General features: G+C 43.1%; 1 protein-coding gene across 2 annotated transcripts in view; it reads left to right on the forward strand.

Annotated features, from left to right (window-relative positions):
* The first annotated feature begins 14,743 nt into the window (after positions 1–14,743).
* Positions 14,744–27,656, forward strand: part of LOC306924151 (nuclear factor of activated T-cells, cytoplasmic 1-like) — a 178,506-nt gene continuing 165,593 nt past the window's right edge. For both annotated transcript variants that reach the window (XM_079502523.1, XM_079502524.1), the window contains exon 1: positions 14,744–14,873. The gene's annotated coding sequence lies outside the window, so the exon portion shown is untranslated. The remainder of the gene's footprint in view (positions 14,874–27,656) is intronic.

Consider the following 27,656-nt stretch of genomic DNA (forward strand, 5'->3'; position numbering starts at 1 on the left):
AGTTTTTGTCAGACTATTGTCTAACGTTGCACTGTCAGCTGACGACGGTGGAGGCTTAGTCAATGTGATTGTCAGGCAGTCAAGAAATTTCATACTGGATGTTTTTCTCTGCAAGAACACTTATTTTGTTCCTTTAAAAAAAAAGAAGGAACAAAAATGCATTCCGCTCATTCTTCGATCATGTGCTATGCGTTTACCAAATGATATTGCAGACAGCCCATATACATGTAAAGACTGCTGTTGAAGACTCCAAACATTATAATATAATTTAATATGCCTTAGCTAAAACTAAGGCTTCATAGAGGTACTCTGTGAAGGAGGGTAGTTTTACCTCAAGTGATTTCAATTATGATGCCTTTCCAACTGGATGTGAGGTTAAATGGGGATATTAAACTATAATTCTATGATGTTTTTTTTTATATATAACTATTTTGGGATTTTCTTTAACTTGTAAAACTTTGAACTGCAAACCATGATTCCTGTGCATACAATGTCTATAGTCTCAGTCAGGTTAAATGTAATGTATGGGTGTTGATATGCCAGTGGACAGCAGAAAAGACATCATTTTATTACAGGAAGTGTGAGAGGATCTTAACAACAACAACAACCTCAGGGTGAGCGTTATATATTTTTTCTCAAAGGCAAATTTAAAAATTAAACCCAACACGCCTTTCCATTTGCCCTTCCCTCCCCATTTATTCATCTCCCCAGTCAGAGATATGCACCGTCCTTTGTTTTATCTGCAAACTCGCCAACTTGTGTTTGTGTGCTACCTGTTTTTTAAGTGAATGTGTGTGACATTTGGGCATGGCACTGTGAGAACAGACAGGCCATCATTGGGACGGGGCTGTCGGCTGTTTGTTTAATGCCCTGCCTACTGTGAAAGTCTCCCTGAAACGGGCGCAGTAAATATCCCCATTGATCCGGAGGCAGGGGGCCCTACGATGATGTAGTGGCGAGGAGCCACGGGAGTAAATCTAACCGACAGTAATCCAATCCCATTCTCAAGGCCCTGGGATCTTAGATAGGTGCTTTAAATCCAAAAGTGTGCCTTTTTTTTGCACAATTTCTCTGGCCTTTGTTGTTGTTGTCGGTCCTGTTGTTTTAAATGCCACGTCTCGAGTCGGGAATCAATCCACAGTTGCTGCTTCACTGACTGTGCGGCGCCTTCCTGGAAACGAGAAGACCCAGCGAAATTGACACACTCAATTTCACACTCGCTCTCGCTCTCCTTCCGCTGTCAAATTCACCCTCACGCTCACTTTCTCATATCTAAAGTAAAAAACATCCAAGTGAAACGGCACAGGTTGGTTGAAGTGCATGCAACAGTACACTGTGCCACTGCTACTCAAAGTGGGATCTGGGGACCCCCAGGGGTCCTGGAGGGTGTACCAGGGGGAATTTGTACAGTCGGAGGATGTTTCAGTGCAGATTGGAGCTCCAGCCCCAGAGATAAAAGATGTATCAAATTGGGTGGGGGTCTGTGGCCTAATGCATTCTGAAACTGGTGGGGTCCTTGAAATGAAAAAGGTTGGGAAACGGAGCACTGCACACCAGGTACGTACTTGCCATTTTGTGTGGACAACAGGGAGAAACACTGGAAACTACACTGTAAATCCCCTTTGAAGGCCAAGAGGCTGCCTGCCTAGCGCTCGGCTGGCCGCTTGGCTACTTGAGCAAGTGTTCATTTTCACGCTGGCCTCCGAGATGACAAAGTTATGCACTCCAGATCCCCCGGAATAGGATTGTGTGGTTTACAAATTCAAATTCTTTCCTGTGTGGATTGTTGAGAGTCGCTGAGGCACGGCGCACTTTAGCCTCGGGAACACTGCGATGCATTAGCGGTTGATAGATCAACGGTTCTGTGTCGCTCAACACTGTATAGGTGTTCGTGTTCGTGGCTTGTTTCCCCCATGACAAAATTAAAGTTTGTTTTGAATTAATTGTAATATAACCAGTGACCGTACCGTGACTCACTACAGAGTGCAAATGCATACACTCATTAAGATCTGAAAAGTTGTGAGAAATACATTGATTTGTGAATTAAAACAAACCCCCCTGTTTAATTAAACAGTTCTAATGCACCAGCCTGACTCAGAGATTATAGCGCACACAATTCTATGATGAATGAGCGTGTGAGTGTGTGTGTGCGTGTGCATGAGTGCATGCTACTATGTGTGCACTAGCCCCTTTCAGTCTGACCTTTCTTCCAACCTTCAGTTAACTGTTGAGTCTCTCCTCATGTTCCCTGAAACAGGAATATGAGTAGAGAAAACCCCTTTTACTTTTGCTCAGTTCTCATAACACGTTCAAGTGGATACACCCAGCAAGCCTCTGTGCTAACAAAGAGCCATATTCATCAGTATCTGGTCGTAAGCAGCTAGGCTGAGGGATACATCGTTTGCTATGAACCGATCGAGGTGGGGGGGGGCTGTGACTTTATCTGGGGAAGAACTTAGATCCTTAGAGTAAGAGGAGAAAAGAAGGGAGACGGAGAAAAAAGAAAAGATGTTTTGGAAAATCAATGAGCGCCCGTGGTCCACCTCAAAAGGGAAGACGTCATCAATTAAACAAACTTGGAGAACAGGCTCAATTCATCAGGGGCACCGTGGACGGCGTGGATCAGGTATTGGGCTCAGCTTTGACGTGACGAATGCTGGACCTCCTCTGTGCACCCAAGGTTGCCGATCGATGGAGATCATCATTCTGATGTGGCCTTTTATCTCCCGACCATGCTCGCTGAAGCCCTGCATTATTCCCAACACACAGATCTCAGCGGAGGAGGGGTCGAACAGGCCAAGAGTCAGATCGTATCTTCTGTTCTCTCAACATGGGCGTTATTTGGGTTAAAACTGTCGAGTTTTCTTGGCTTTTGTTAATGACCCCTGACGTACTGTAGGAAAAGGAAAGTTTGCAGCATGTATAGACTAGAGATGCAGGATCTGGAAGATCTGAGAAGATTATTCATTGACTTGCAGAGTTTGTCTGTATATATATAGGGCCCGAGGCAGAGTCTGCGGCAAATTACGACTACTTTGGTCGTTACATCTGCGTGCCCACCGAGGGATTGAACAGTCTCCATGTTGAGCTTGCTCTTCCTCAGTACTTATTCAAATGTGTCAAATTCAGCTGAGAGGGAAGCCCCCTGGGTTGATATTGATCTGGTCCATTATGGAATTTTACACCAATAAACTGTCGTGATTTACTGTAACAGTCCAATGATTAGGGCCCAATCCTGTCACATGACCAAGGAACGCTTCCTCATTATCAGAGGCCATTATGAGAAAATCGAGTTTTGTAATCATATTACAGAAAGATAAATATTGACTTATTTCTGCTTTAATTGCCCGGTTTAACTGTGTTATTGGTATATGGGCCTATAGAGTTGCCAGTAATTGCAATGACTTTATGACCATTGTGTGCAACTCATTTGAATTGTTTTCAGTACATCCTCATATTCTGTAAACATGTACTCACACAATAATAAAAAATAACCTTTCCTTCTGAAGCGTTGAAAAATGCAAAGAAAGTACCGTAAAGCAGATGAACAGCGTCAGAACATCTATTTCACCTTTTGCGGTCGTGTAAATAAATCATATTAGTCAAAGCTTATCAGAAATGAAAATTCAAAAGGGTATTTTAAGGATATTTTTGAAACACATCCCCTGCCATGTATTAATTCATTCAGTGAATCCCTTGTTTTGAAACTGTAACCGGATGTAGACATACGATGTGTGTTGTGACAGACGCTATAGTCTTGACTTTCACCCGGAGAAGTAATCACGATTGTCAGTTCTTTGGTTGTGGGCCGGTGCATGAATATAGCTTGTTTTGACCAGGGGTGCAATCTGGGAAAGGAATCCAAGATAAAGGCATTTGAAAAGATGTTTACAACAATGAGTGGAGTGGATGCGCGCAGCCATCTTGCTCACGGTACATTTTCTGTTTACTTCATTGCCTAGCAACCCAATGCTAATGTATGTAACATACAACCCACACAGGAGGGGACCTAACTTAAACCATCGAAAAGACAATAGAACGTAAATGTACGTCTTCGGCACAAAAGCGTTGGATTTGACAGGGTGTAAATTTACGTTTTCGCCAATTATTGTGTTAAAATATATTTCTGTGAACTGAGATGCCAGAATACTGATTCTAGCTGTTACAACCTTTGTGAGGCACAGTTACCCTCTGTTGCATTTAAACATTGTGGAAAAGTTACCTAGCTGGCTTGAGACCATTTTGAGACATGAGACTAAAATTACTACACCACCCTTATTAAGACAGAAAATGCTTCATGGTACACCATTGTATCAATCTTCATACACTATATATCGATCCTCACTATTCCTCACAATAAAATCACCATACCATTTCCGTCTATACTCGTTCTGTCTAAAAGGCGGGCTGTGGATACCTTGAAAATTTACCTACTACCTGACACCAAAAAAGTTTTACATCTAGTACAATTAGCACTACTGTATATATGAGACAAGTGTCTAAGTCAGTTGGCTGTATTGTCTTTCTGGTTGAGAAAGAGAAGTTATAGACAAGTTACAGGTCGAGTCTGTCTCCAACTGCTAAGAGTAATTCAGATTTCAGATGTCATTTTTGACAACATGCATTCATGTATATGTATTCACTAATTATAAACCTTTGCCTTCAGTTAGTGGTATCAGATATGTAGGACCTCAGTAGGTCATTATTATTTCATATATAAAGGAGCCCTTAAAATAATTTGTTTGTACATGCACTGCACATGTGCAGTGTTCGCCTGCATGTGAATGTGTGTGCTGTGACTTGTACGTATCAAATCTGTGTAGTTTCTCACAAGCCATGAAACGTTAAACCTGTCCACGCATCTAAAATATGCATGGACACTATCAATTACATGATTCTAGCTTACTCCAGCTTGGAGAAATTGAGGGTGTTAACAACTCGACCCATGTTACAATCATTCCCAGTCTCCCGTATAGTTTTGTAACACTGATTTGAACCAATGCTTACTCTACGTGAGCTGCGTGTGGGATTTCAGTAATATGCATCTCTGTGACAATGAGTAGTGATACAGTATATGCAAACCACCTACCCCCCTGGTACAGATCAAAGGTTCCCATGGAGCACATGACTGTGGACTGCTATTATAATTGTACTGTACCTGCTATTATTGTTATTGTGGTCATTATAATTGTTACTATTGCTGTCTGTCTGTCTGTCTGTCTGTCTGTCTGTCTGTCTGTCTGTCTGTCTGTCTGTCTGTCTGACGCACGCACGCACGCACGCACGCACGCACGCACGCACGCACGCACATACAATCCTCTCTCTCCTCTTTCCGCCTGATGACACAGTCAAGGCTGTCCACCCTGGAGCTTCATGGTTCTGCCTGAGGTTTCTCCTGTTAAAGGGGAGTATTTCTGTTAAAGGGGAGTATTTATTTCGGTTGGGGGATATTAACAATGCTTGAGTTGAGAGAACTTGCAAATTTGGCCCTTGAATTGAATTGAAAAAATACTACTTAACAAACATGGATGAATGAATACCAAGGGTTTGTGGGGGGAAAAGGGTAGGTTAGCATGTAGAATAAGTGGAATAAGTTAAAGACCATTTGGACGTTTAGTTGTAATGTTGGCTGATAATGACAAAGAACTAATCACTTAGTTAGTTGACTGTTGTCTCCCAGGGCCCTAGGCCACTTAACTTTTCCCTCCCAACACAAAATGTTTTCGGTGAAAATGTTCAACTCAGTAGCCTAGCTCAACTGTATGTAATCGATCCATGTTTCATTCAAAGGTGCTGGAATAATGTACTATTACTACTACTACTACTACTACTAGTCAAACTTTAATCTTACAACTTGTAAATCTGCAAAACAAAATCCGAATGTTCGCCCCCAGAATAGAGACGCTATGGTTGGTTCATGTAGTTAATGGATGAACGATCGAAAACAGCACATTACTCCACAGCAGTGCAGAAATCCCACTAGGTATTCAAATACATTACGGTGCGTACATTTTAAGACAAGGAACCTATAAGCAACCTCAGCATGTCCTGCATTGTGCTCTTTCTTGACTGATGTCAGCGCTTCATACTGCAGTCTTGCAGGCAGCAAGAGGGTGAATATCACTTGCTGATGTGCGGAATTTTCAGAGTTGGGAGATGTCACTAACAATGATTGACATGATGAGAGAATCAATGTAAAAGCCTTGCTGCCAAGCAATAATCCATCCAAACTGATCACGCTTAAAATTGCCTCTGGATATTGATTACATGCGCAAGTCCAGAAAAACGTGGTAAGCACAGAGCAAAACACAATCAACAAAAGACCCTGACTTTGCTTATTTCACCCCTTTCATATATGTAACCACCTGGATTTGAACCCACGTCTTTCGCATGGAAACCAAACCCAACCAACCACCACATCTACCACCCATCAAAGTGGACTGGGATAAGCTTCTGGCCTTCAGTCAGGGATGCCTGTCTACACATACGCATACCCAACTACAAAGATTTCAGTAAATGATTTTATTCGAACCAAACTATGCGCAACACAGATAGAACCCAATATGCAACAGGTGGAGATGCAGGAACTGAGCGCGCACGAGCAGAAACGCGATGATATCAGATGTGAGCGATATTAGATTGGCATGGCAGCCCAGCAACAGATTGCCACCTTAGCAGCCTATATGTGGGCCACAGCTGTCCGTGATCACAGCAGACCATGGCATTACACCTTATCGTTTCCTCTAGAGCTGAAACTCAAAACTGAGACTCATCAATAATGCACCTATGATCTCCCATTCAGAAGATCTCAATGGCAGATCAAGCCATTGAGATCCTCTTGTCTCCTCATGTCTCTCTCTCTCTCTCTCTCTCTCCCCCCCCCCTTTCCCCTCTTACTTCTTTAATGTCCTTCCATGTAAATTCAGGCCTGACCGCGGCTCTCCACGCTAATGACCAAAAATGGCGAGGACCCTCTTTGGAGCTTTAATTTTCTGCATAGATTTTACCATTAGTCTAATGCCTTAGATCCATTTTGTCTTCTTTTTTTTTTATTAAAGCCTAGACAAATGGCGGTCTCCATAATGAGTTTCCCCCCCCTTCTTTTGTCAAAACAATAAACTGTTAAGCGTTGACTCTGGACAAAGGGATATTCTTGACCATATTGGGCCCGTAGCTGTCCTCTATCTACCTCCCGTTCTCTCTAACTGAATTATTAAATACACAGAATCTGGTTAAGTGTACATTTTCCTAAAGGTCAGAAAAGTTCATTAACAATGGAGTGCCATTGATTGTATTCCTGTGTAATGTCTCTGGGTTGTTCTGTAACGTTTTCCCACTCTGATCATTGGCCATATAACTGCAGCATGCAGCAAGATTGGCATCCTTATGGTAAAAATGAATAATTCATAGTGATAGTCAAGCTCAAAATGTTTATGTTCGGCAAGCAATGTGGGCTTTAGAAGTCGTTTTCCCCCTCACATCACGTTGAGCCATGGGTTCTGACTCCATCACTCTTCCACTGGAATCTTTCAGGGTATATAGATCACTTTCTTTCTTTCTTTCTTTCTTTCTTTCTTTCTTTCTTTCTTTCTTTCTTTCTTTCTTTCTTTCTTTCTTAAGCAGTTCTATCATAAAAAAAGCAGGGGGAAGTAATGTGTATGACAGCCCCTGTATCTATTACACAACAGTGTGCTCGTGTCAATCAGCCTGATGCCGATAAAGATCAGTATTTTGATTGAACGTGTGCAAACCCACTCATACTTTACACGGGTGACTTTGATGTTAACCTATTTGAAATCATATCAGATGTTCGGCGACGTAGGAACACCCAATCAGCACAAGATGATTTCATAAGAGAGGGCTCTTGGGTTTCGCCGTCATAAATAACTCATGGTAATCCCATATTTCTCTGACTCCTCTCATTTGGACTGGGCCTGGAAGGAGGGCAGTTGTGACAAACATTGTTAGCGGGGCTGCCGTGTGCGCTCTGACCTGGCTCTATGTCTCTTTGGCTGCTCCAGTTTCCCTGCCCAGGGACTCAGGGGAGGATGTCGCAAGCTATCAATACCCCCTTACCTATTTTAACTCTGCATTGCTATACGCATATATAGCAAGGAACAATGCACGGCAAGGAACAATACAATCAGAACGCTCGACTTTCACTTTTACTACAGTAATACAAATTATTAACCATTAGGCCCTTGATAAATGTTTTTGAAATTCTCAAAAAAAAAAGATGGAAGGATTTTTTTGGTGGTTAAATTAAAAAAAAAAAAAAGCATCAATCATAGAGAAAGCACTGGGGTCATTCAGGCTGTATGCTGGGGCACTTTTTGATGATAATGATGTAAATGGTACTGATGATAACTTGTGTGTGTGTGTGTGTGTGCGTGTGTGCGTGTGTGCGTGTGTGTGTTTGCACGCGCAAGTGTATGTGTGTACGCGCGTGTGTGTGCAGGATCTTTGAAGTGGCTGATTCATAAGTCATGTAGTCAGTCCCCCTGCTGAGACCTCTTCCTACACACGTGCAATTTTCCGAAGCTAGCCACTCGCCAAGCAATGATTATGCTGAAGTTTTCAATTACACTCCTTCCATTTCATTAACAAAAAAATGTTTGGCTATTGTATAATTAGATATATGAGCTTACCACCTACATTTAACATAGCCACTACACAGCAGCGTGATGGAAAACAGAGACGGCTTTTAACATGTGTGCGTTTATCGTGGTTTAGTAATCTGCTATAAAGTCAAATCAGCTAGACATTATGCAGTGGTACTTTTCACCGCTCTTTCCATTGGTTTGCTAGGTCCTTTAATCTACAAGGAGTATACAGAGTACAGACCTATAATAGGGCATCATGGGAGGTTTGATGAAACATGGAAACTTTTCTTGTTTGTTTTGGGTTTGTTTTGGGGACAAATGTACAGTGAAAACACAATCATTTTTACCTGTCAGGCACTTACACAGTCTTGCACAGACAAGCAGGCATTCAGTTAATGACTATTACCTTAATCTCTGGCACCAAATAAAACAAGAAAATGAAGCATATATTCTTGGGCACCTCTCTTTGATTAGAACATTCCACATCATGTGTGGATCACTCTTGCTATCCTCTTTCCCCTGTGATGTATGGAGTGACCCCATACATCATATTATATAAAAAATTAAAGTGTCCATCATCGTGGCTATCTGGCCATCTTAAGTGGCTGTACCCTGTTACCACACAAGCTTGAGTTTCAGGGCAATGCAATTCAATACAAGCCACAGAAATGCTCCTCAATCATGTCATTTTGTCTGCTCCCTTTCACGTATCTTGCAACAGGTTTCCACGGCAGGCCGAGACTGCTCTCAGTGACGAGGTATGTGCTCCAGTGTTCCATACAAACCACAAAAGCCGTAGCAGTTATAGTTGCTTATTAATAACTATTAGAAACCAACTGCTTCGATAGATATTTTAACAGGCTTTCTTCGTCCCTGTTGGCAAGTCCACCTGTCAAAGACTTTTGACTTAGTATTCAAGAGTCAAGAGACCACAAGTGTTTGCAGTGAAATGCTGTGGTGTGATATGCACCGCCAGACTGTGCTAACAATGAGCAACAAGAAAACAACGAGATAAGGTATAATACGAGTTGGTAATAAGGCTATAAATCAAGGGTACTGAGCAGCAATAATCAATAAAGGGTATCATGTGTGTGCGTGTGCGTGTGCGTGTGCGTGTGCGCATGCGTGTGCATGTGTGTGTGTGTGTGTGTATGTGCGATGCGTATAGTGTATACATAGAATATGTTGATTTCTACTTAGTTAACCAAATTAACTGTATAGTGTCCCTATTCTGGCCATGTCATAATAGGTAAACACTCAGCGAAAATAGCAGCTGTTCAATATGCTTGTAGATATATTATTTTCAGCGACGGTGTACAGGTAAGAAAGGCGCTGGGGGCCAAGTATATACAGTAGACCCCGGCGGGGCCCCAGTCAACTTTAGTATATATTTATGTGCGTCACCGACAGACAGCATCACGTCTCCTCGAGTCTCCGCCGAGTCAAAAAGTCGAGCCGACGACAGAAAGAAGCGAATGAAATGTAGGAGGGACACGAGTAAGTTGATGACGCAAAGATAAAGTCAGCAGAGGACAGCGTTTTAATGAGGCTAGGCTCTCATTGGAGAGAGATGGCTAGGTGTTCAGGTCGTGTGACAGAATTATTAAAAGCTCATCCTCTTAATGCAGTATATCCACAGTGTCTCCTTTCAAGGCCCCCAGACACACTCGTCCAATGGGATTGCCTTTTCTGTCTTTCCTTTTTGTCGACAGATAGACTACATCAGAATATGAGAGACAGACATTTAGCATATCCATTCAACCATTTGTGCACTGGATGCGTTTGTTTGTGCAATGTACCATCAGCTTTGAATACGCTTTGCCTACAGCCACAGTTAATGATTTTCTTTTGCCATCTGTCACAGGTAAAGGTCAACATTATGCATATTAGGCATAATTGGCCATCATTAGTGATACTAATTGCATTAAGGTGGTCATCAGTGGCAAAAATGATCTCGAGCTGATGTCCATGTCTAAGGTAATTTTGATCCTAAATGGATTTTGCCTCTTTGTGCATAGGAGCAGTGGCCCTCAAGCCAGCACTAATTATGTCCATAATCAAATGCGTTCTGTGTTTCCTTGTTAATGACATTGATCTTTTGGAATATCCAAGCCTATATTCTGTGAGATTATTGGATAAAGTGCAGGGCGAAGTCTCTGTGACCCCGGAGGGAAGACGTCGTCGCAGACATAAGTGGGTATTAAATGGATATAATTGACAGTGACCCCGCCTGGCACTCTGTGCGGCTGGGGGACTCGGGTCCATGCATCATACAGGAGAGGGCATGAATTAACATGAGCGAGGAGTGGGAAAATTAAAATTAAGAAAAGGGAGACGGGCCGAGAGGCGGATCAGCGCTGAGCCGGCTGGGCTTATCACCTGATAGGGGCCAAGCAAGTCAGCCTTCACTGACGAGGGAAAGTGCACGTTCTCTGGTACAGGGTTAGAAACAACCACTGACCTGCATGGACTTCACCACATAGCTTTTATACTCTTCGAATGTCATCGGTGCGCTTTGATATTTCAGTGGCGTCCCTATTTTAGGCATGCCTTTAGAGTCAAACATTTTCAAAAGATGAAGAAATCATTCAAAAATGTTCAAAAAACATTTCAAAAAGACTTTTATTTGATTGTATATTAAACCGTTTATACACAACTGGTCACAATGCAGCCTTAAGTGGTTAAGGCACTGGAGAGCGACTGAGAGTTCATGATTTATTTATTGTGGACTCCATACGTGTTTGTTTGCATCATAGCCTCCTCCTCGCTGTCTTTAATCGCAATAAATGTTAGTGAGCGGGCAGTGAGCATGTTTGCTTATTGATCAGGTGAGGGTCATGACCCTATCCCTAATCCATTGTGATGATGTAGAATGATGATTTGGGAGTGAAATGACCTCAACCTGTTCTCCTCGCAGCCAGATCAGATCTTCTGCTATACATTTCGGACAAAATGTCTCTCCCGGGGCCTCTATTTGGCACCGCCTCCACCGTTGCACAGGTGGGTGTACCATTGTGCCGTGTGCCGTTTGGTTTCCTGCCGTACGTACTGTTGGCATGATGAGGGTAATTGGAGTGTTGGTCTGGTGAATCAGTGCCAACCTGGGTGGGCAGATTGCATATGATGATCATGTTCTGGCCAGATGGCTGGCTGGCAGAGGGGGTTGGACTGGTTGTGTGTGTGTGTGTGTGTGTGTGTGTGTGTGTGTGTGTGTGTGTGCGTGCGTGCGTGCGTGCGTGCGTGCGTGCGTGCGTGCGTGCGTGCGTGCGTGCGTGCGTGCGTGCGTGCGTGCGTGCGTGCGACTGCGTGTATGTGACGGCGGGTAGACTTGCAAACGGAAGCAGGGGGTGGTTGATAATTATTTTATAGGATGAAGTGAATATCCTATGTGTTAGCATGGATGCAAATGAATGTTTCATGTTAATTTTCAACATGACTGATCTGTTTTAAGTAATTGCAGAATGATATATGGTCCTGGAGGGCTCTACAGGGATTTAAAGTTTTCCCACTACCACAAAAGCCTGGACCACTGTGGGGTGGCCAGTCTTATAGGTTCTTGTCTTAAGAACCAAGGCACTTGGAAACGTATTACTTTAGAAGATGACAAATGACTCCAGCAAGTTTTGCACATGCGGCCGGATAAAGTTTATCTTCGGGGCATGTGTGGCTGCCAACAGCGTTTCCAGAGAACTTTAATCTTTCCTTTCAGAAGCTCACCTCCTATTTCTGCGCAGGGGACTTGATGTGAGGCAGACCGGGGGTGTTTTGACACCCGTCTGAGGAAACGATCGCACTGAGTGGGCCTGCCGCTTCTGCTGCTGCAGCGCCCCAGCCTGTCGACTGAGCTTTCTGCTGTCTGTTTTCTCGGTAACTTAGGGCCCCAGCTACTTAATTAGAGCTTTAAGTTGGGAGGGGGAAAGAACCCAGTCTACACAGAACACTTTCAGCTAGTCAGGAAAGGTGCCTCTATTGAGCTAAATCCATCAACGTGATCTGATGAGGTGATGATAAAGGATTTAGCGAAGGGGGATAGGGGGTGGGGGGGTGTTAGCTTATTAAATGTCACACATATGTGATCTGCATGCGGTGGCAATATTGCATGGGCTGAGTTGTGCTCGCCCTCACAAGTCATCCAGGGAGAAAGCTCATTACAAAGATGCTGTACTGCTGTGCATGCCGAACAAATAAATACAAATAAAAGCATGGCGCAAAGCAAACTGGCAACAGTAAACATTATTGATGTGGCCGGCAGATTTCATTACAACACTGCTGTTTCAACTAATGACTAACTTCTTCAGCAAAATCTAACATCGAGAGAGAGAGAGATAGAGAGAGAGAGAGAGAGAGAGAGAGAGAGAGAGAGAGAGAGAGAGAGAGGGAGAGGGAGAGAGAGAGAGAGAGAGAGAGAGAGAGAGAGAGAGAGAGAGAGAGAGAGAGGGAGAGGGAGAGAGAGAGAGAGAGAGAGAGAGAGAGAAGGGGGGGGGGGGGAAACAGGCATTAATGTCAGTAGGGGGCTTGGGCTTAGAGGGAAAACATCAGCACTGTCAATGGGTAGGAGGGCTTGATGTCACAATGATAGGTCTCTGTAATGGGCACTTTGAAAGTACAATCAGTGCCTTCGGTGAATCATATATTGTCCAGCATGTAATACATGTTTATCTCTGTGAATTTCTGTAAGCGTGTGAGAAAATTTACATTGCTTGTATAGACAGATTTAATTACCTAAAACTAGTATACGTCCTTCTATTTTGACTGATGGTGGCACTTTGTAATTGTGGAGCAGTTGACCTCGATTTTGGATCATTGTGGCAACTCAAGAGAAAAATAAGTGACAATGAAAGAGATGTCATTATCGGGGCATGGGTGGCAGTAGCTTCAGTCACCAATACTGCTCAATGGCAATCAATACTGCCTAATGTTTCAACAGAAACAGTGACTAAAGTAACATCTTCATTTCGATATGGTAAAGACATCATGCAACTGGGGTTCGGAAATTGTGGTTGAAACCACACTTTCCATGACTATGATGCTCATACTTTGGTGCGATATGTGTAAAAACAGAAGAGCAAACCTTCCTCAGATGACTGAGAATGTCAATGTAGGATATGATCTTGCGTCAGCATGCAAGAACAGTCCCTTGACAACTATTGTAGAGGGATGTTATAAGGTTGTAGTAGGGCATAAACCTCTAGGTAAATGGTGCAAAAGAAAATCATAAACATAGGTCTACAGAGATGTGGAGAAATGTGATATGGTTAATCCTTCATCATATTACTCTGCACAAGTGAGTGAGTGCATGTGCGGTGGTGCCTGAATCTTAAGTCTGGCAGTGAGGGTAGGGGGTAGAGGGGTTCTGTTCTGTTGTGGGGGCCCTGCATGGTTTGGGTCCAGTTGTCCATTTTAGAGGGAAGGGTCACTGTGAATCAATACAGCGTTATGAGTCATCACCTTTATCCTGATGAAACACTTCTATCCTGATGGTAGTGTGTTCTCTTCCAGGATGACAATGCCTCCATCCACAGGGCATGATGGGTCACTGAATGGTTTCACGAGTATGACAATGAAATGCATTTTAGTCACTAGCCAGGATCTCAACACAGATCCTGAACCGACGTGTTGGACAGCGTTCCTAAAATCAAAACAACAACAAGTATCTTTTAAATATGTGTAATACGTGTAAGAACTAAGATTATTATTTATTTGTTTAGACTTACAATGCCATGAAGGTCCACTGCAGCTGTACTGGCATGTTGAGGTGGTCCAACACCAAACTAAAAGGCCAGAACTTTATGTTTTTTCTTCATTGATATACATATACATACATTACATATAGTACATGAAATGCACAGGCAATTAATAGGTAGCACTTTATTCCAAAATTAAACCACTTAATTTAACAAACTGTGTATTCTAAAAGTAAGATGACTACAATTGTATAATCAGCAATATCCAAAATATCCAAATTAGATAAATATGATACATGCACATGATATGTATTTAATGTGAAGGAATCTGGCAAAACAAAGGAAAAACAGCAACATGTGTAGAAATAATTTTACCTTCAGTCTTTTGATTCCTTGTGTGTTGCCCTTTAAGTATTTTAGGGCAACACACAAGGAAGTAATGTTGTGGCTACTTTAGCATAGCAGGCTTTCTTCCTCCCTTTTGGCCCCTAAAGTCAAGCGCATTCCACTCACAGACCCCCAGTTGGAGCCAAACTAAAACAGCAGACACCATGAACACAAGAAGATAATGGTCACTACACTACAGGTAGGCCTACTACTGTAGCTTTCTTCTTGGATCAATGCAGTGCCAATTTAGCAGTTTTGTAGCTAAATTAGCAATTTATCAGACTACCAATACCAAACAGCATCATCGAGTACCAACAATTTGGCAACATTTTCAAATACATTTGGTCCGACTCCTTTTAGCAACTTCTAATCCCAGTTGGTGCAGTCACCAATGTATTGTAGTCCTAAAGTTGGGCTGGATGATCCAGACAAATCCATGCAGACTGCCCTGGGCGCAATCATAGCTGTGGTGTCACATTAAAGGTCCACATGAAACATGAAATTCAACTTTTTTCCCCCTTTTTTTTAGCTCCCCTATGTGTTTTCAATCCCCACAAATACGCAATTTTGAACAATCAGGCTTTCTCATCCTATAGGGGCTTTTATGGAAATTGCTCTCAGGAACAACTGATTTGGTCATATGCGTGTCATCAGTATCGCCCTACTTTTATAATTCCTCCCCCTCTTCAGTTCCAAATTTGTATTTCCACTTTGTTTACAATGTCCAGTAGGCTACACCAGTGTTGATTTCAGCGCCCCAGCCCCCCACCACCTCAGGACATTGTGGCACTGCAGCTAAAACGGCTTCAGGTCAGAAAGAACTGTTAAGAGTGGTGATTTAGGCTCAAACCATTAGAAATAAGTTGAGTCTATTTTCCAAAAAAGTGTACAATATTTGTTAATATGTCGTTTTTATGTGGACACCCCCACCAGTTCATTAAAGATGGAGTGCCACAATTTTTGTATTTTTACAGTTTTTCATGCGTCTATGAGGTGACAGTACTTCATTAGACACCCTGGAGTCGTTTTTATGTGCAATGGTGTATTAACTTTTTATTTAGGGTTTCTTCCTACCCTTGACAGTCAAACGGGCCAATGAAATAAACAGTAATATAGTGACATCACACTATCAGCCCCTCCCCTAACCCCTCCCCCTTTATCATACAACTACAGCTGTGGGTGCGGCTTCAGTTCAGGTGGATCACCAGTACCACCCATCACCACCCACCAGGCAAACCAGGCATACTTAATGAACTGGTGGGCGTGTCCACATAAAAGCATGACTTTAACAAATACTGTACACTTTTTGGGAAAAGTTTTTCCTCCTTATATTATAATAATAACAGATGATCATGTTTTAGGGTGGAAAAGAATCGTGGAACTCCATCTTTAAGCATGACTGGTTTGCCTGGTGGGTGGTGATGAGTGGTGAATGCACACCCACAGCTGTTGTTGTATGATAAAGGGGAGGGGTTGGGGGAGGGGATGATAGTGTGATGTCACTATATCACTGTTTTTTTCATTGGCACATTTGACTGTCAAGGTTTCAACCTCCAGGAAGAAACCATAAATACAAAGGAAGACATCATTGCACATAACAACCACACCAGGGTCTAATGAAGTACTAGTGTCACCTCATAAATGCATGAAAAAATACAAAAATCACGGCACTCAATCTTTAAAAACAAATTTAAAATGCATGTTATCGCTTCTTTAAGCGCAGCTTGATACCACAACATTGATTGCCTACACCTGGCCTACAGGGCACCGCTCCACGGATTTGTCGATAGCCTACTATACAGCTGTTTTTAACTTGTTGATTGTTGTCTTTCGGACATTTTAGTGCAGTCGAGGGTGCATTAGATTAGAACACACTAGGATGATGATGACGACAAAAACACACCAGCTGTCACCTATCACTGAAATGTCACTTGATTCTATAAAACGAGTTGGTAGAGGAGCCATTGAAAGAGGAAAAGGCTCTTGTTTGTTAGAAGATATTGAAGATTGAATTGACTGAAGCAGAGAAAACTGCAACAATAGAGATAATTATAACACCAGTAAGACGCCCTGAGGGCGAGAAGCGACCTCGTCGCGTGCACGCATCCGCCTGGGTGACAGCAGATTGCTGGGCGATCGCTGGCTCTTTGGCATGGGCGGTCAGATCAACATATCGAATTAATTCTGTGTTATGGAGCGTGTCTTGAGTGTACAGGGTTTGATGAGGTCAGATCAACATATGGAATGTCAGAACAGGTCAGCTCCATATATGGAGATCTAAGGGTGGCAGCGGGGACAGTGTCTTGAGTGTACAGGGTTTGATGAGGTCTGGCCATATATGGAGCGTGTCTTGAGTGTACAGGGTTTGATGAGGTCAGATCAACATATAGAATGTCAGAATAGGTCAGCTCCATGGAGATCTAAGGGTGGCAGCGGAGGGCAGTGTCTTGAGTGTACAGGGTTTGATGAGGGCCCAGGTAAGGCCGGGCCTTAATATTCGGGCCTGTTGAGAACTCTAGTTTTAGCCGGCTACAGGGAGTGGCTGCGCAAATAACTTTGGTGCGGGCCCGTCTAGAGTTTGAATGGACACGTATAAGTCAAAAGGGAGACATCGAAGACGAAGTACGCTTGGGGAAGGATCAACATATGGAATGTCAGAACAGGTCAGCTCCATATATGGAGATCTTAGAGTTTGAGGTTTGAGGTCAGATGTAGAGTTGCTGGCCGGCTCCATATATGCAGATCTAGGTGATGATCCAGTGTTAAAAGTCAGTGTCATGATCTTCATATATGGAGATGGCCATATATGACCAAATTGACCATCATCTCAAACACTAGCCATGTGTTGTATGGAGAATATAGGTTGCTTCAGGAAGGAGATATGGTGTCCCAGCATACAAAAAGGTCAGACTAAAGAGGTCCTTTGTCCACCAGTCGACTTTGAGGCTTAATCAGGAGTTAGCCATGGGTAATCTAAGCGGTGGCCATTGCTCTTGTCTTCATGTATGTAATATTGTTTTGTTTTGTTGTGCTTGTGTCAGCATGCAAGGGACATACTGTATATGGAGGCGTGACGGACGGACTGACAGGTTTTGCAGGTTTTCAGAGTAATCTGCGACCTACAGTCGCAATAATACAAAATACCTGGCCTAATCAAACAAAAGTTGGAAGAGAGTAATCATTTAAATGGATGTTTTCTTCCCCTCTGTCTTTGACATGCCTGCTATGAAGAGATAAATGTTAAAGCCCCCCCTGCTCCTTCTTCTCTCAGATAGAAAATTCATAAGGTATATTGAATCCGTGTGGAAATCCCAAAACATATGCAATTTGATCAGGCGAGGATTAAAAGTGTCATTGTGCTTGTCAATAAGGGTGGCTTGGCGGTATCATATTGACTCCTGTGTATTCATACTCAGTGTCCTATTGGCCATCAGCTGATTGTTTGGAATGTAAATGATGCTGGTGATGGCTCCGGTGACTGATGGCTTAAATTCCAATTAATCAATTGCTTCATCAGTTTCCCTAATTCAGATCAAATATCTCCTGAGTGCACACTCTTCTTTCAGTGGTATTAGTAGAAATAAATGCTTTGGAAGTAATTTTCATCAATCTCGTGTACATGCCAATACCACTCACAAGCCTGGGCCAGGTTGAGGACTTAATGTCTTAAGTGTGTGTTGCGTGTGTGTGTGTGTGTGTGTGTGTGTGTGTGTGTGTGTGTGTGTGTGTGTGTGTGTGTGTGTGTGTGTGTGTGTGTGTGTGTGCGTGTGCGTGTGCGTGTGCGCCTGTGCCTGTGCCTGCATTCGTGTGTGAGAGAGTGCATGCGTACGTACATGTGTGTGTGCACTCTCCCTTCTCAGTGTGTGTGTGTGTGTGTGAGAGGGGTGTCAGGCACGGAGTTATTTGCATATTAGGATAAACGTCAGAAAAGCAGTAATTTCTAATGCTTTCCCTGCTACTTCAAATGCCTTTCAGTCACCAAACGTTTCTTAAGCTATGACTTATGTAAGTTTAACTACAATTCTTTGGTACTGTGGGGGGGGGGGGGGGAGTTTACGTATTGACATGAAATGACCTAACTAAAGTCAGTTCAACGTAATTCAAACTAAAGCCAAATGTTTAAGCTCTCTTTGCCCACTACAATGTCCCTTGATATATCTTATCTTTGTGTTCCTATGTGATGTATAATGTCACAAACTGTGAAACCTCTCTTACATAACATCCTAAGATTAAGATGGTGACAGGCATTAACCCTTTGTTTCGTTGCACCATTGTCTGTCTGTTTCAATCCAGTGTACTCTATAGCTCAGCCTTCAGGTTGACTAATATTACACGGCCGTATATGAAACGCGTGGTTATGTCAGGTCATGATCCAGCCCTTAATGGCAGCCGTCCAACCGCATTGAATGAACCTGACATGAGCCTTCCTTTTGTGCTGTCGACCTATACATATCGCAAGATCTCAAAACCCTAGCTGCCATCGAAGCCCTCACGGTGCGATAAGCCTTGTCAATTATACAAAATAAAATCAAGTATTCATAAGTAGGGTGTAATGGGATATTGGCTGACAGATTTAATAATTCAGTTTTGCCGAGGCTTAACTGGCATTAGTTTGTAGCTAATGGTCGCCTTTGTAAAAAATTCATTGAAGACAATGCTCGAGTGAGAAGATACACATAATTGTGCCTACCTCATTTACTTTAGTTCCCCCTGCAATTTGAAAGCGAGTTCCTAAAGAGTCCTTGACCGTTTAAGCACGCACAAGCAAAGGTACTGTAATTTGATTTATGAATTTGATCCCACCCACCCCTTCATTTTCAGTCATCAATGTTTCACAAGGAGCAATTATGCATTGTGCTAGAGCTCTTCATACTCCCATTAGCCAGCCCCAATATCTTTGTCTCATACTCCCATTAGCCAGCCCCAATATCTTTGTCTCATACTCCCATTAGCCAGCCCCAATATCTTTGTCAGAGGGTGTGTAATGGTATTGCTAAATATTCCATAATGGCTGGAACAGCTAGGCCTTGTCCCTTACACCCATTATACTCATTAATAGTGTGTCCTTCTCCTCAAATTGAACTACCCTTTTTTTGGTTTGAGCGATGCCTTTTGACATCCGCAGATGACAAGGGCAGGACACGACTGGGTCTGCAGAGAATGATGATGTGATTGACTCTGTGACTTTGACAGGTCATTTTCTTTTATCGCTGATGTTTTGTTTTGTGGTAATAACTAATTTGCCATCTGATGAACTGAAGCACTTGTTTGGGGATGTCCTCTGTCTGCTGGTGAATGGGTCAGACTTATGGATGCATTTCACGATGGTGACATTAGTCATCTTCTTCTTATTTGGAGTATTATTAGCCGCATTATCCCTAGTGTGCCTTGTCTGGGGTGATGTTGGGTTGTGTGTTGTGTTGAGGGAAAAAAGGAGCAGATCTATATAGCCCTGGGGACCCCGGTAAACTATTTATCAGGGTTAAGTCACCCAGTCACTCACAACATCATGAAATTATTAAACTAGGCTACATAGCACCATGATTAGCAAACTATATAACACCATCATTATTCTGTCCTTTATACATCCCAGTCTCCGTGTGATTCCTTTTCTTTTTTAAATAGGCTAATGTTAAACACATTATTGTGTCTAAATTGTTTGCACTACATGGTGTGAATTATCTGGGCATGAGTGGGTGGTCAACATGAAGTGCTGTAAGACGCCGGTGAACAGGCGGTGAGGCATACGCCAGACCCCCCGACAAATGCTCCGCGGTCGTGAACTACATCGATCTGGGGTATAATTCTCTATGAAATTGATGGATGAGGGCAGCCATTGACAGAAAGGGTAAAGACCACTTTGAGATGTCCCCTGTGAATAAGTATGATGGAAAATAGATTGTTGAAGAAGATTTATGCCTGTTCTCGACTGCCACGGGAGAGGCTCTGCCCGCCCCCGGCTCTGACCGATCCAACATGTCATTCTGGCCAGATTAAGCACTCCGTCCGCACCAGCCTGGCTTCGTCCCACCACCAAGTCCCCCATGATTAGCTCCCTCACTAATGCAACGTTGCAGAGCCTCCATTCAACTCAACATGGCATGGGCATTATGTATGTTCACACATTGTCCTGTAGCACAATGAAAGTGGGCAAGTCAAAACCTCTTGGCACACCTGTATTCCTAGAGTCTACAAGCTCACAGCCCGTCGCAATGTGACACGTTGTGAGACGCATTTATTTATGAAAATAACTATGTAAATAAATGACAAAAAATGTCACCTATGCCCAAAATTGGGACACCAGGTTGAAATTGGTTTTGAAAAAGGAGTGTACTGACAGTATTTTAATTTTGTATATTTAATAAATTTGTGTCTATTTGCAATAATAATGTGTGTCATTTTCACAAAATCCCAAGGCACACCTGGACTTGTCTCACGGCACACCATCGTGCACCGCTTGCGAACCGCATGGTCTACTTTTATCAATCTATGCCTGAATATAATTCAAGTTATAAGAGTTGTTTAAGGAAACTTTGGAGTGAATGTAAGCATTTCTCGTCACTGGTTTTCACATTGGGGCTGCTAAATGAATTTTGTTCTGATTCATGTCAGCTTGCTGGGACACTTGTAACACTTTGTTATTGTAATATCTGTTGTCTGGACACATTTATTGTATGTTTACAGGTACAGTAGTCCTCAGAGAAGGGATCTTATGCAATACATCTAATATTGGCGTATTTAATGTTACATTTTATTTGCGGTCCAACTGACTGCTTTACAATATATGATGGCAGGCTGAAAAATGTGTTATAATTGATACATTACATTATTATTTATTAATTCATGTATTCTTGTGTTTTAAATTATGTCACATTTCAGAAAGGAGGAAGCATTTAGCAGCATACCTCAGTAAATGGTAGTGCTGAACACAAGGTCTCCCTCCTAGCCCGGCTCCTCTGGGGCATAGTATTGTTCGGCTGCCAGCGGTGTAATCAGATAATACCACTGAGAGGTGAAAAGCACTGCAAGGTTTAGCTTCAGATTTCTGTCACCTTTCACAAAAAAAACAACAACCAAGAGAACTATTTCAAACTGTATTAGATCCACTGTAGGCTGAATACTGAATAGACTGCGTAGTGTCACATTGAACCGTGCCTTTCTCTTCAAATGCGGACGATCAAGAGTAAGGTATTTACCACGAGCGTGATCACTGATCATGCCTCCTTACTTACTTTTGAAGTTAAAGCAAATGCACACTTTAAAGGTTTAACCAGGTTTGGGCCTCTTATTTAATCAGAGGATATGGACTGAAAGCCTTTTTCATAACTCTTCCTTCATAGAACCGTTCTCGGAGTTCCCGTATCGTGAAGAAATCCCCCACACAGTGGAACTACTGTTACTGTTGTAAAATGAATGAATCCACCTCAATAATGTACTGTATGTTTCCCCATCAGCATGCTTGGAATGTTGGACCTGGAAAAATCTTCACGTGATCACGTGAACCTCTTGATTATACCTCCCATGTTATCATACGTACATAAAACATTATTTTGTGAGAGTTGATGCATGTGCAGTTATCTGTTAACAGTTGTCGGTGAAACTCTCCTGTGGAATATTTGGAACCCAGCCATAACTCTATACATAGTCCATATTCAATAATAAATAAACAACCAAGGAACATCACTCCGTCAATCTGTCTGCCGTGTCACACCTTTTCTCCAGTTGCTCTCCCATTTTTTAGTCAAGTCTATTTTGCATGGTAGGGACAATAGGGTGTCTGTAAAATAATATACCACAGACCTTGTGAACAACAATACAACCTGCCTGATAACAGATGAAGCTCCATGTCAAAGAACCACCTGTTACGGCTTCTCTCTATCCATGATGGCACACGTGCAATGTCTCTGTGTTGTCCTGCGCCCGCGCTATACCGGAATGGAATGCTATAAGTTCCCAATCAGTCCACAGGCCCATTCTTTCACTCTTTGTCTTTGGACAAAGGCATCCATCATCACCATGGCACACTGTATGTTATTCAAGGCATAATATGATAAAAGAAAAGGGAAGCCATGATTGTTTGTTCAGTGTTATACCAATCAGGTTCAGGTAATTTAGTTAACATTCTCATCTGACAAAACCCTTGACAGGGGCCACATGTTCACAACATTGTATAATCAAGCTGGTGCCAGGGGGGGTCAGATCGGAGGAATATAGCCCAGCCATCATGTTCATGTTAACCTCTGGTGTCAGAATTGGCTTCTTGTGTGGGCTCCGTCCCTTCTCATGATATTGTCCTGGTAGGGTTCCTCTCCTTGTGTAGCTTTATTTACATTATCTTCTTAGGAAAACATCACCCCTGGCTTTCCCCCCAGAAGGGGTTTAAACAGGGACAAAACTAGTATCAATTAGGCGCTGAAAAAATGTTCTTACAAGCGACATATCCAAAACGTTAGGCCTCAGCGTGTGTCCCTTTCATCGCGTTGCCAGGGGGCAGGGAGGTCTTGCTTGGTTTATGTTTGGTTTGGCAGTAACTGCCAAGCAGCTAGGTTTTGTTGTCGGACGAATTCGGGGACAATGGCAGGTTTATCTCCCCTTTCTACTACGTTGTTTGATGTTGAGCTTACTATCCTGATGTAGATATGACAAATCCAAGAGGGAGTCGAAGTAATGACCCCCCCGCCCCTCCCCTTCCCCCTGAAGGATAAAAGATCAAAAATATTGACAGGAAACTGACCCTGTCAAACATGCACAAAACCAATTTCCATAATGTACGACCTTTAATTACTGATGGGGTCAGGGCGGATGTTAAAAGGCCCCGTGTATCGGCGTGACCCTGACGACTAATCGGCTGTATTGCAAAAAAGAAAATGATTTTGATTTCTCGTGCTTGAATATATATCGCGTACCATGATTTACATGAGAAACATCATGTCACATTTTCCTCGTGTGTCTCTGACCGCAAAGTCATGCCCGATATCATGTAATATCTTTGTCATCTCTCTCTCCCTCTCTCTCTCTCTCTCCTAGCCGGGTGTGTGTGTGTCTATGACACTGCAGTGCACAGTAAAGGATGTGCGGGTGATGAGATGAGCTGTCACATCATCTTGGTCTGTAACCTAAGACTCTGCGAGACACCAGTGTAAAAACAAAAAGAAGGAAAGATAAAATATAAAAAACAGGGAAGATCCTCCTTACCCCCTCCATGTCCCTAGTCTGAAGGGCCTTTAGATGGCCCCTCTCAAGAATAGATGACACCGCCAAGATCGTCGCTCCAGATTTTCTTGTCTTCTTCGCAAGCACTTAATGTGATCAGAGAATTAAAATTTCAGCGAGTCATTTAATGATAGCCTGCGGGGCGAATGGAGCTGTGACACCGAGCTAGGGTTTCCTCTGGCTCCGCAGTCATATCTCTGGCATTCCTACCTGTCTCATTTCACTTCATGCTATAGCCTAACTCATGCTCCGTCGTATACGACCGCGTCGCTCACCAAATATAGTTGATTCTCACCTGAAAATCGAGTAAAAACATCTGTCATTTACGGCAAGTGACGCGGGCATACGACGAGGTGTAAATAAGCGACGAGTACCCTATACCCTGTCCTCCTTCGCATTCCTCCCCCTCGCTTCCTTGTTCCCTCCATCCCTGTTTAATGTGATCAGGTAGATTTATTATGGACCATGAGGTCATTGAGATTTTGTGTAATTGGAGGACCCGGCTGAATTGTATTAACAGGTCTGTGTGGCACATGTGAAGCACTACAGCATTTACATTTAATTACTTTTATTGAGCTCCTGTTCTGTTTTATTCGTAATGAAGCGTGCATTATGATTGAGGGCATATTTTAATGATCTTTAAATGAGATGAGCAAATGTTGCCCTTGAACTGACAGACAGTGGGTTCATGATATCTGGGTTTTTTATGTATTTTAAATAATACAAAGGCGCGGGAACATCTTGTTACTGAATAAAGAGAGATTATGAGGACATTTGTCAAGAATGTTTTTAACAGCTTAAATCATTATCTCTCTTTCTCTGTCTGTCTGTCTGTCTGTCTGTCTGTCTGTCTGTCTGTCTGTCTGTCTGTCTGTCTGTCTGTCTGTCTGTCTGTCTGTCTGTCTGTCTGTCTGTCTGTCTGTCTGTCTGTCTGTCTGTCTGTCTGTCTGTCTGTCTGTCTGTCTGTCTCTGTCTGACACTCTCTCTCTCTCTCTCTCTCTCTCTCTCTCTCTCTCTCTCTCTCGTATGTATGCTCTTCCAGTGAGCATGGGGCCTCTCCATTTCAGTGGAATGAATGGAGCAGAGCGAAGAGGTAGCTCTTGGAGGAGCTTTTTTATGTATTTGTTTGAGGGGATTAATATCGAGAGACTTAACGCTGCTCAAAACATGCATTTTTAATAACTCCACACACTCTTTTGATTGTGTGTTTTTATGCTGTACGTAGCCAGTCTACACAGTAAATGAACGCCCCTTATTTTGTCAGTGACACACTTGATGAGTATGAGAGAGAGAGAGAGAGAGAGAGAGAGAGTTAGTGTCGAAGTGTCCTTGAGCAAGACACTGAACCCCTAATTGCTCCTGATGTGCTGGTTGGTACCTTGCATGGTTTCCGCCGCCATCAGTGTATGAATGTGTGTGTGAATGGGTGAATGTAATGCACAATCTATGTAAAGCGCCTTGGATAAAGGCGCTATATAAATGCACCATTTACCATTTACCATTTAGAGAGAGAGAGAGAGAGAGAGAGAGAGAGAGAGAGAGAGAGAGAGAGAGAGATACATACATACAGACAGTGCGGGTCCGTTTGTCTGTGTGAATCGGTCCGTGTGTCAGTCTGTACTCATGTGTCTGGACTGTAGATGCTTTGTCTCATTAACGAGGGACGTTCAGGCCTCCACTGGGGCCTGTGGAAGATAATCTTCTCCTGTTTTGCTATGAAAGCTCTTCTGAACGTAACCGAAGAAACTCACTCAAATGGCGTAGGGCCTGGTTGAATAATTCAGCATTTACAATCAATTTTGCCCCCACCTCATCTCTACACCGCCCCCGGACCACAGGGCCTGCCGGCTCATCATGGGAATGTTGACAATTCCCAGTGCAATGCAGCCCCTCGCACTGTGGCAACATGAGAGGTTGTGAGAGTGTGATATTTGTGTGAGTTTGCAAGTTGGTGTACTGAATAATATATTAAACCCTCCGAAATGCGCTTTTGTGGCATATTGAGAGCATACAGTATCAACATTTCTCTCCAGGGCTCAAAAGCAATTTTTTGCTGACCCTCGAGATTAAATTGACTGCGGCACATTTTTGTCAGGGCTGACAATGGTACAATGGCTGACGTGTAACATGCTTTGGATTCCAATTAGCTTTTCAACGGAAACTTCGCTCATGGGATACTACAGTGCAAATGTGGAATAACGATTTACCATTTATCCATATAGGAAGTTAACAGCAGTCATAAGAATAAGTATTGTTGCTGGCAGACAGGCTTGACAGATATCACAAGGCAGTATTGAGAGGGGAAAAATCTATTCTTTTCAGTCAAACTAAATCAATCTAAAAAGAAAAAGAAAGATTCCTCTTCTTTCAAAAAGATCTCATGTTCTGGCAGTGAATCAGTGGCGTTTATGAATGGTGACACTCTTGACTTTGTTAGGACCTGGGCCGGCCTAGCGGTCCAGGCACCAGGCTGTGTGTCGCGGGTTCGAGTCCCAATCCCGACGACCTTTGCTGCATGCCACCCCCCATCTTTCTCCCCATTTCCTGTCACACTATACCTATCAATAAAGGCATAAAAAAGCCCCCAAAATATCTTTAAACAAGAATTGATTAAATCAATTAATTACCAGCTGCATTATTATTCGCTATATCCGCTATAACTGCCTCCGTGTCAGTTTCAGCGCAGTAGTTTAGGTATAGGAACCAAAATTCTCTAAGCCAGAACTATTGTGTTCTGAGTCGTTCGTTTCCGCCCGGAGATATTTGCGGTGCGCACATACGTCAGCCAATGAGAAAACCAGCTGGACTAGCTTACACATCGATTATAGACTGCATAGCAGCTGGTAAAAAATGTCCGCTAATTAACACATAGACCAGGATGAAAATGTCATCCGCAACTCAGAAAAACCTGTAGTCATATTCTGTGTTGTGTTGCTCTGAACATAAAATGTTACTTGTCACTTTTTGTTTTGCTAGCGTTTGAGATTGATGAACATAACACAGGACAGAAAAATCTATTGAAGACAAAAACCTTGGCTACTTCACATTCACACCTCTCTCTCTCTCTCTCTCTCTCTCTCTCTCTCCATGCTGTGTGTGTGTGTGTGTCTCACACAGTGTTTTAGCTCAGGTGGGTGTCAGCTTTCCAGAGGTATGATTCGGCTGGGACAGGAGGCACCGAGGCAGCTATATTCTCCTGTACAATAAGCTGCAGCATAATAGTCCAGTGGATTACCTCAATTGCAGGTGATAACAGACAGGCAGTGGAGCGGACAGGCCGATACAGGACACCCACTCCTGTGTGGGAAGCCGTATGAATTATTTCTTGTTTGCCCGCTGACTGCTGCCCACAGAGATGGGGGGCCTTGGGGTGGGGGGCGAGGAGTCATGCAGTGACGAGAAGCACTTTGGCTTACCGGCTAGTGGTGGAGTGTGTGTGTGTGTGTGTGTGTGTGTGTGTGTGTGTGTGCGTGTGTGTGTGTGTGTGTGTGTGTGTGTGTGTGTGTGTGTGTGTGTGTGTGTGTGTGTGTGTGTGTGTGTGTGTGTGTGTGTGTGTGTGTGTGTGTGTGTGTGTGTGTGTGTGTGTGTGTGTGTGCACGTGCATGCGTGCATGTGTGGTTTGACACAGGGAATCAAAGAATGATTAGTGATTTATCCAGGTGGCAGATCTGTTACTTTTTTCTTTTTTCTTTTTTTGAGGGGCGCTAGCCCCTTCCATGCCCAGCTTTGTGTGTTTGTGTATACCCCATGGCGATGATTTGATTGGCTG

This window comes from Electrona antarctica (genome assembly GCF_951216825.1).
Source record: "Electrona antarctica genome assembly, chromosome: 6".
Lineage (NCBI taxonomy): Eukaryota > Metazoa > Chordata > Actinopteri > Myctophiformes > Myctophidae > Electrona > Electrona antarctica.